Below are 10,252 nucleotides of genomic sequence, written 5' to 3'. Positions count from 1 at the left end.
TGACTTCTCTGAGGATACACAGTGAAAAATGGCAGAACCAGAACCCTAGCCAAGTGCTCGCTGGCCCCCTAACTTCATGAATCACGCCACTGTGCACTTGCTACCCAGAGTGTTACACAGTCATCGGATTTCAGATGCAGATTTTAAAAGCGACTAAAAGCAAAATAAATTTCAGGTGGGTCCCCATCCCCTGAATGTGCCTCCCCTCTGCAAAAAAAAAAAAAAAAAAAAAAAAAGACAGAGACTATAAGACTACTAGAAGAGAACATGGGAGTTCAAAATAATAACAATACCAGTGTGTTGAAGCATGACATTAAGCCTGAAGCCTTTAATTAAAAGATTAGTAATTGATGGCATACAAATATAAAATTCCTGCGTGTGCACGTGTGTGCACACATCACACATCCTAGGTCAATAGACAAAGTTAGGAAAACCTTTCCAAGACATGCTAGATGAAAAGCTGATTTCCTTAATATGCAAAAAGCTCCCAGAAATCAATAAGTAAGGGCCAACAACCCAATAGAAAAAGCAGCAAAAGACAGTCTTTGGAAAGGAAATATGCATGTCTTCTAAGCATATGAACGGAGCTTCTTTTCACTCACAGTAAACGAAATGTAAAATGAAACTACCACGAAAGACCCTTTAAAAAAAAAACGAAATCTATCGAGTTGCTGGAGATGAAGAAGTTTGATCGTTGACCATGTTGCTGGGCCCAGCTTTGGGAGAAGGGCAGGCTCACGCCTTGGGGTTCGCAGTGCGAAATGGCATAATCTCTCTAGTGACAGCTACTGAAACGACAAACCAGCCGTATGTCCCTTCTGGTAGTCTGTCCATGGGCCCGAGGGCAGAGTATCGCACAAGCGCTGAGCCATTTACGCGTAACCCGCAGCAAACTGTGAGGCCGAGCCCATAGGTCAAAGGAGAGAAACTAAGGCCCACAGAGCAGAAATGGGAGAACGAGCACCCAGGCTGGTGCGCCCTCTTTCTAGGGCAGGTGGACGGGCCGGCTCGACCGGCACCCCGGCTCCGGCCACCTCCCTTGTCAGGCTAAGCTTCAGGCTCTCCCATCGCACCGCTGGTGTCTCAAACAGGTCAGAGCGAGGCCCAGGGACGCTGGGAGCATACGGAGGCCAAGCCAGCCACGCCGGGCCCTGTGAGTGTTGGGGGCCAGTTCCAATTAATTCTGACTTTCTCATTAAGCCGTTAGGAAAGTCAGGTGGCTGTGGGCAGTAGCCCTCTGCCTGGGCCGCCGGATTAAAGGGATCATGGTTTCTGCCTCAAAACACTATATTATCTGCCACGGGCGATTATAGGAGACCCAGGCGGACAGTGACAAGCTCAGAGAATCCCTGAGTTCCGGAACCTGGGAAGCTCAGCGTCATGGGACCACTGAAGTTGCGGACTCCCAGAATCCTGGAATGCCTGGCGTTCTAGACCCGCAGAATACATCCCCCCGAACGTTCCAGAATTGGAGAGCGATGGCCACTGAACCTGGCATCACAGAATTCTGGAATCCCAGATGCTCTTGTGATGCGGAAGAGATTTCTCACCTGGTTTTATCCCCTTGCATCGGGGGTCTCTCACACTGGAAGCCCAGAGGCTGAATCTGGTTGGCGTGTGCGTAATGCTTCTGAAAAAAGATCTGGGGAGTGAGAGTTTCCACGTAAGCAGTCGGAGCTCCATTGGTGTCCCTAGACCAAGTGGCAGCCGTGGGCGCTCTGTGGCTGCGTTCTCTACCGTCCCTAAAAGGTCCCGTTCACTCCTTGACCGACCCCTGAAGGGCGCGTTTGCTCTCACTGGACCAGTGATAGTACTCACTTTGGTTTTTCATTTTACGACCAAGAAAGTGAGTTCCAAGGGGCAGCTTTTTTGCTAAGGTCCCCCCCTGCCCCCCAGGGAAAAAAATCACGTTCTCAGCGCCACATCAGAAGGCAGGGGCAGAGCCCCTGGAACGCGGCAGGAGTGAGCTAACGAGAGGGCTCAGGCGCCTCTCTAGCTGGGAGGCAAAGGGAGAATGTGGTGTGGGGGTAGGAATGGCTTTGTGAAGGGCATGGGACGGAGTTTGGATTTTCTTCTAAGGGCAGTGGGGAGCCATGGGAGGGTTGGAAGCAAGGGAATGGCATGATCTATTCTATGCATTAGAAAAAACCCTGACAGTGCTGAGTGCGTCTCAGAAGATGGATACATTGATCCTTAGCTAGGAAAGGCCTTGCCTCAGGTCAGGGTGCCCTCCATAGCTACCACTTCTTGGACCTCTGCCCCCCCCCCAATAAAATTTCATCGCTAGGAGGTCTGGCAAATGAGGGCTCACGACGGTCTCTGCTGGTAAGTTGTGTTATTCTAGTCTAGCTCTCTTGTGGCATCCTTCATATATAAAGAGCTGTCAGAAACAAATAAGAATAGAGAGACACATGCAAAGAACATGGATGATACTTTGGACGCCCAGAAGATGTAGGCGGGAAATTATAAAAGACAGGCTCACATACAAAAGTGTTTAATCTTCTAGAATTCCCCCACTCTTATATTTGAGAAAGATATCTGATCCCTGATAATATTTGACTTTTCAAGGATGCAAGGCATCCATTGCTAGTGTAAGTTAGTACCATCTTTCTGGAAGGCAAGATGGCTAAGTGTATTGAAAGCCTTTGATGGATAATAACCAACGATAATAACTCACTTCTGTTGAGTAACAGATCGACTTCACTTATTATGTCCCCCTCACTTGAACAGAAGCTCCCCTGGGGTGAGGATTTTTGTGTGTTTTGCTCACTGCTGGGTCCCCAGTGCCACTAACAGCACCTGGATCTGATTTATATACCCAGCACGGTCTAGACTACTCATTTTTCTGTGCACTGGAGTTTGAGAACCACTGAGCTAGACTTCACCAAAAAGGAAGTTTGGTGCGGAGAGATATCTGAGCATCCACTCTATTTAGGTCTTTTAAGACTGAGCCTGGGTGGCTCAGTCGGTTAAACGTCCTACTTCAGGTCACGATCTCGCGGTTCGTGAGTTCGAGCCCCGCATTGGGCTCTGTGCTGACAGCTCAGAGCCAGGAGCCTGCTTCGGAATCTGTGTCTCCCTCTCTCCCTGTCCCTCCCCTGCTCATGCTCTGTCTCTCAAAAGTAATAAATAAACGTTAAAAATAAAATTTTAAAAATAAATAAAAGACAACCAGTGAATCCCTAGGAGTGGCAGGGAGGATTTTCAGGGCCTCGCACTGACCCCACAGCTTAATGGATGTGCTTGTCATTCTAAGGAATAAGTGGGATGATTTCTGACGCCCACTGGTCCATAGGCTGGGCCAGACTGTGTCCAAAGAGCTTTACAAACACTCAGCTCATTTGCTTCATGGCGAAGCTCTACGTTCGGTGCTAATGTTTAGGCCCATTTTACAGATGAGGAAACTGAGCCCCCGGCATGAAAGCAGTGTCCCAGCAAGGGCCTGGCACAGAGTAAGTGCTTAGGTTTAGTAGAACCGAAATCGTACTCAGCGTGTGAACACGAGTTCCTAGCTCTCTGGGAGGTCCCATGGAGCATCCGCCAGTGCTCCCTAGGTTCAGCGCTCGGATTCCCTGGGTGACTCAAACAGAAGTGGTCGTGGCAGGTTTCTGGTGTCGTGGAGACGTGTTGCATATAGTCACCTCCCCCCCCCCCCCCCCCCCCCCCCCCGCCGCCCCAAGACAAACACAGACACCGCAGCCCCTGGGACACACACACACCTCGAGGCAAAGAGGCCTGCTAGGTACATACTCCAAGACAAATACACGCACGCCCATCCACGTGAAAACACACACTTAGACGCACACATACCCCAGACCAATGCAAACACACACCCCAAGACAGACACACGCAGGCCGGGGCCTTGGCCTGACCTGGCCGGGTTAGGGAGGCTCTGGACAGCCTGGATCCCAGCCCTGGCTTCAGCCCCCACCTCTGTGCCTTCACCCTGGGGCCCAGAGCCACCCGCTAGGACGGGGGCGGACTGGGGTGGGGGTGGGGGACCAGTGCAGGAGCTGCTGGCAGAGAGAAAGGAGCAGGCGGGGCAGGCAGAGAGAAAGGAGCAGGCGGGGCAGGCAGGCCCGCTGAGGGCACAGAGCGCGGCTCTTGGGCGCCACCCGGTGGGCATGGGGGGCAGGGGGCACGGCAGCCCCTCAACTCCACAGTTTTGCAGGTCTGTGGGTGTCTCTGGGCCCGTGGGGGGGGCCTTTGTCTCTGAGTCTGTGTCCCTTTCTCTCTGTGTCTCGCTCAGCCTCTGTCTCCCTTCTCTGTAAGTCTCTGTCTTTTGCTCCCTCTTCCTCCCCTCCCTGCGTGCCTCCCCCTGCCCTGCCTCTGGAGCCCCAGCCCTCCTCCACAGGGGAGCCTAAGTGCCTCCAACGACCCCTCCCTACCCACCCCTCTTATCAGCAGCATCTCCTGTCCCCGGTCCTCCGATGGCATCTTGGCCCTTCCTGTCACCCATGGGCTGCCAGCAGGACTCAGTCCAGGTGGGGTGGGGTGACCGACCTCGTCAGCTTTGCCAGCCCGCTGCTCCCACAGCCTCCGTTCTGGTCTCCGGGGAGGGGACCGCATCTACGCCCTCCGCCAGAGCCTGGTGCAGGAACCCACCTTGGCTCACGCTTTCCTTGGGGCCGGCCGGGGAGGGGCACGGGGACGATGAGGATTTGAACGCCCTAAGCCAGGAAGGGCCTAGAGAGACAGTGATGGTCACCCTTGAACCCTGCGAGGAGGACAGGGGTCTCAACTGCCGAAAACCCACCACGGACCCCCCCGCCCCCCCCCCCCCCGCCATCGCCCACGGGCCTGCTCCCTGGCCAGCCCAAGCCTCAGAGCCCAGTCTGACCCCAAGGTCCCCAAGCTTTTCACTCTATTCCTTTGAGGTGCCACACCCTTTCCCCCCTGGGGGATTCTGCGCATTCTGTTCCCTCCCCAGATGCCCTTCCGGTCACCTCCTCCAGGAAGCCGGCCTCACCCCACCCGCTGCTTGAAGCCATCTGTTGAACATCAGAAAGCAGGTCTGTCTCAGTCACGGTCATGGCGGTGTCCCTGGCACAGAGCCCAGCTCACAGGAAGGGTCCGGGAAGCGTTTGCTAAACAGAGGAGGGAAGGGTTCAGGGCTGTGCCTTTGAGCCCAGATGTTTCTTCTTGCCTTGCTGGGGAGACCCTGGCCGAGTGGGTTGCTTCCCGCTCTGCGCCCTGTTTCCCCGGGATGGGGAGTGAGGGGAGGTTTTCTGGGCCACTGGTGAAATCTACCCTGCTGGGTTTCATTTCAGCCGAGTCGGTAAATATTTGGTCCTCTGCGGCCAGCAGCATCTAGGCGGGGGAAGCTTCAGTGCCTTTTACGAGCCTTCCCGCAGGCGCCTAACGCGAGGTTTCCGTGGCGGGGTATGTGGGACGCCCAGGCAGCGTCACAGCTGGCTGCCGTGAGGTGAGTAGGACTGTGGGGCCGCAAGAAGCCACCAGAGGCGTCTGGCACTTAACCCCGCCGTGCGCGGCATCGGGAGGCCAGACCCAGGCCTCTCGTTTTGCAAACGGCTAATGCCACATCATGAGATGACAGGCGGGGTTGAAGTGGAGACTGAGCAGCATCCCCTCCCAAGTCCGAAGGACATACTGAATCCTTAGGGGGAGGTATTTCCGGCAAGGAGGTGGAAGGCCTTGTGTACGTGTAGCTCTTCTCGAAGAATCAAAGGCCACTCTTGACCATCAAAGGCGAAGCACCTGCTGTGTGCGGAGTACTGAGCAGTGTAAATGCCCCGCCTCCTTGGGTCCTCAGAAATCACGCAGCCCCTGTTACACTGACACAAGTCAGAGGGGTTCAAGGTAACTGGCTTGAGGTCACCCAGCTGGCGAGGGGCAGAGCTGTTGAGTCTGACCTTCCGGCCTGGCTTGGTCTCATCACCCAACCCTCCCCGGCAAGGGCCACCGTCTGGATACCCTGGAAACCACGGCGCTTCTCAATGGTCAGGATCCCAGGGGCGACTGGAAGGAAGGCCTGAATCAGACCAGCAGTTCTGAGTTGGGGCCTGGGAACCTGCACGGGAAGCTGGCATCTGCCTCCGCCCCAGGTAACTCTTGCTAGAGTCCCTTCACAGAAACGGCAGCCTCTTTACTGCATCCGTCCGAACGCGTTTGCAGTGTCCCCTCTGAATCTCGGGGGAGACTGCCACCTGCTGTTTCCTGAGGACGCCACTGAGACGTGAGGATTTGAGGGCCCCCATCAGTCACTAAACTGGGGGAACTTGCCACCAGCCCTTGAGAGAGACCCCACAGGCCAAACAAGGGGTCAAGCATGGGGAAAACTTGAAAATACAAGATTATTGTGTACTTTTCTTCCTCCTCTCCGAGACTTGATGAGCATTTAGTGTGTGTCTGCCATTGCCCAGGTGTATTGGCCGTATCTTTATTTTCTGCTGTTTGATGCTTTGACACTGGGGGCCTTACTCACCCTGGAGGCACAGCCCCTCTCGGGGGCCAGCTAAGTCCGAGATAGCAAACGACCCACCGACCCACCCTGGACTGCCTCTCACATGCAAACTAACCATCACAGAGCCCAAGCCCCAACTCTGTCCTCTGGAGGCTGTCCCACTCAGGGCCAATGTCCCCCTGCCCTATCACCCCAGGGCCCAGGACCACACAACTAGGCCATTCCCTACACCCCAGAGCCCTCTGGCCTTACTCAGACTAGCAGTCCTGGGCCTGCTGACCCGGCTTCACTGTTCCTGCTGGCCGAAACCACAGTAAAGTCCTTGTCCACTCTGTGCCCCCCTGCACCCCCCAACCCCCGCCGCCTCCGCCTGACTGACCCGGGCACTTCCCCGTGTGGCCCTGCACGCCCCCACCCCTGCTCCTGCTGTGGCATCAGTGAGTAACGGCCTTTCTATGTGTTTATTTATTTATTTATTTATTTAATGTTTATTTTTGAGAGTGAGTGGGGTAGTGACAGAGCCATCCGACGGGGACAGAGGATCCGAAGCAGATTCTGTGCTGACAGCAGAGAGCTCGATGTGGGGCTCAAACCCACGAGCTGTGACATCATGACCTGAGCCGAAGTCAGGTGCTTAACCGACTGAGCCACCCAGGTGCCCTTATCTATTTATTAAAAAAAAAAAAAAAATTTTTTATTAAAAAAATTTTTTTAATGTTTTTATTTACTTTTGAGACAGAGAGAGACAGAGCAGGAGCAGGGGAGGGGCAGAGAGAGAAGGAGACACAGAATCCGAAGCAGGTTCCAGGCTCCGAGCTGTCAGCACAGAGCCCGACGCGGGGCTCGAACCCACGAGCTGTGAGATCATGACCTGAACCGAAGTCTGACGCTCAACTGACTGAGCCACCCAGGCGCCTCGACCCCTATTTATTTTTTTAAAGTAATCTCTGCACCCAACGCAGAGGGCTCGATCTCACCACCCCCAGATCATGAGTCGCACACTCTACCACTGACCACGCCAGCTGCCCCAGACCATCTTTGCAGCGGCGGTCGTCCGCTGATCTGCTGACCTCGTCAGCCCTGAAGCACAAGGGAACCTACGTCTTGAAACGCCTGCCGCTGGAGACACAGCTGAGAACGAGACAGCGTATGCCTGCGGACGTTGACATTCTGGTGCCAGCTGCGGACAGAACGCGATGAGGACAGGCAGGTGTGACAGTGACCAGGTGGGAAGGGAGACCTCGGGGTGGGTGGAATCTGAGCCCCGACCTTCAAGGTCGGAAGGGGCGGTCGGCGTGGCCAGTGCCACGGCACGGCCCTCACTTCACTGGATCCTGTCCTGAGAGCTTCCCGCGGAGCAGGACGGGGTCCCGTTGGGCCAGGATTTGCTGCCGGAGGCGACACTGGTGGCAACAAGTAACGAGCCAGTAGCAAGCCAACAGCCACGGGCCATCCTGCTGCTCCCGGTCACCTGCCTTTCCGGGAGCGATCTGGGGGCCTCAGCACTGCTTTCACCTTCGCGGGGGCCACTTCCAGCCCCGATGGCATCAGGGACACCGGAAGTTACCCTTGAGGTCAACTCCAAAGGTGAGGCGCACACACAGAGTAGCGAGTCACCCTCGAGTCCGGCCTGCAGGGAGGAACTGTCACTTCAGCACCACGTGACCTCAGTACGTGGCCCCCGCATCCCAGGGTGGACCCACGAGCAAGTGTCTGTCGGGCGCTGTCGGGCTGCGAGGAGGTCCTGGATTCCCAGGGGGGTCCAATCTGATGACACGAACCCTTAAACTTAGAGGCTCTTCCCTGCCTGTGGTCGGAGAAGGGACTCCGGCAAGGCCGGGCTCTGCGGCGGATAGGCGAGGGGTGGGGACAGGGCGCGGGAGGGGGACCTGGAAACCCAGGGCACCTGTTCCTGTGCCGCAGCCTCCCCAAGGAACCGGCCCTGCCCACCCTGAAGTGTGGGGCTTCTGGCCTCCAAAACCAGGGGATGATGAGTTGGTGCTGTTTCGAGTCACTACGTTTGTCGTAATTTGTTAGGGCAGCCGCAGGAAAAAGCACACACCCAGTTATCCTGCAAGTATTGTGTGAAACGCTCCAATCCCAAAATGAGCACAGCACTCTGGGGACAGGAGGAGATCACCGTGGCTGAGAACCCGGCGCCCCAGCGAGCAAAGGAGGCTGCCAGCACACGGGGTGGGGTGGGCCTGCTGTGGCCATCCATCAAATCCTGCCCGGATGAAGGCAGCACACACCCCTTTGAGACACGGGAAAGCAGTGGGCTCCAGAAGGGGTGAGTCACTTTCCCAAGGACACACAGCTCCAAAGGCGGAGCTGAGCTGTGGACCCACCTGACAAGGTGACAGCCCAGATTCAAACCATGTCTCACCATCCTGTGACCATATGACTCAAGAGGGGGGGATCTTACCTGGTGGGAATAGGGGCCAGGGAGGGGGGGAGATGGGGGGCACGCCACCAGGAGTATTGGTGGAGGCCCCACCCCTCACCCCCGGAAAGCCGCTTTATTTTTTGAAAATTTTTTCAATGTTTATTTTTGAGAGAGAAACAGAGCATGAGTGGGGGAGGGGCACAGAGAGAGGAAGACACAGAATCCGAAGCAGGTTCCAGGCTCCGAGCTGTCCGCACAGAGCCCGACGCGGGGCTGGAACCCACGAACCGTGAGATCATGGCCTGAGCCGGAGTCGGACGATTCACCGACTGAGCGCCCCCCCAGGCGCCCCTCCGGCAAATCGCTTTAGAGGCACTATGTCCCCACTAGCTGGCGACTTTTGTGTCCGTATTTTTTTTAAAAAACCCAAAGGGCTTTTTATAACTTTGTGTTTGAGATTTTTTTTGACTAGAAGTAACACACACAATTTAAGACTGGCAATCATCATGCAGGCTTGGGAATTCCTGCAAAGTGAGAAAATTTCACCTAGCAACTGTTTTGAAATGTAATGAAATCTGTATGAGTACAAAATTTAGCAGTTGATGAGGTTGACACATTTTTGTAGACGTGGAGACATTTGATAAGGTATTAATTCTGATTTGGGTTTTATTTGGGGAGCTGATAATCTCTTTCTTCCTTCTCTCCAGGCCTCAAAACTTCTTCCAGGTTCTCTGAACAGCACGAGCAAGCACCCCAGGACCTTTTCCTGAAGGGCCTCCCAGTGCCTGTCAACATTAAGCACTTACTGTATGCCAGCAACAATTCTGAGTTTTTCACGTATTTGACTAACTTAATCTTCACAAAGACTCTTTATGGTAAATACTACTATTGTTTTCTTCTTCCAGGTAAGGAGGCCAAAGCAGAGGGACCATGAACTCCCTGCGGGAAGACAAGGCAGATGGGGTGGATCCTGAGCCCGCCCTCCTGGCCTCCACACCCAGTGCTTCCTGCTCCGATGGTAACCCACAGAACCCCCATCTTCAAAAAATACTTTTAGTGGCTCTGGGCGGCTCAGTCGGTCAAGTGTCTGACTTCGGCTCAGGTCATGATCTCGTGGTTCGTGGGTTCGAGCCCTGCGTCGGGCTCTGTGCGGACAGCTCGGAGCCTGGACCCTGCTTCGGATTCTGTGTCTCCCTCTCTCTCTGACCCTCCCCTGCTCGCGCTCGGCGTCTCTCTCTCAACATTTTTTAAATTGTGATAAAATACACATAAAATGTAACCATTTCTAAGTGCACAGGTCAGCAGCACCAAGCACATTCACACTGTCGTGCAGCCACCCCCACCAGCGGTGTCCAGAACTTTCCATCTCCCCAAACTGAGACTCTGTCGCCATGAAGCACTGACTCCCCGCCCCCCACCCCCACCCCACCCCTGGCTCCCAC

General features: G+C 55.0%; 1 long non-coding RNA gene across 3 annotated transcripts; it reads left to right on the top strand.

The window, feature by feature from the left end:
* The first annotated feature begins 4,640 nt into the window (after nucleotides 1-4,640).
* On the top strand, nucleotides 4,641-10,252 carry LOC106975475 (uncharacterized). Of its 3 annotated transcripts, none has more exons than XR_008297331.1 (5): nucleotides 4,641-5,012; nucleotides 5,918-6,065; nucleotides 7,164-8,714; nucleotides 9,518-9,617; nucleotides 9,716-10,252. It is a non-coding gene; the product is annotated as an uncharacterized LOC106975475 (long non-coding RNA). The 3 variants fall into 3 exon arrangements; XR_001430313.3 differs by having other exon boundaries at nucleotides 4,641-6,065; nucleotides 7,164-8,094; nucleotides 8,462-8,714; XR_008297330.1 differs by having other exon boundaries at nucleotides 4,641-6,065.

The sequence above is a fragment of the Acinonyx jubatus genome, chromosome A2 (assembly GCF_027475565.1).
Source record: "Acinonyx jubatus isolate Ajub_Pintada_27869175 chromosome A2, VMU_Ajub_asm_v1.0, whole genome shotgun sequence".
Lineage (NCBI taxonomy): Eukaryota > Metazoa > Chordata > Mammalia > Carnivora > Felidae > Acinonyx > Acinonyx jubatus.
Note: the sequence above shows the minus strand (reverse complement) of the source record. Positions and strands in the feature narration are given on the sequence as shown.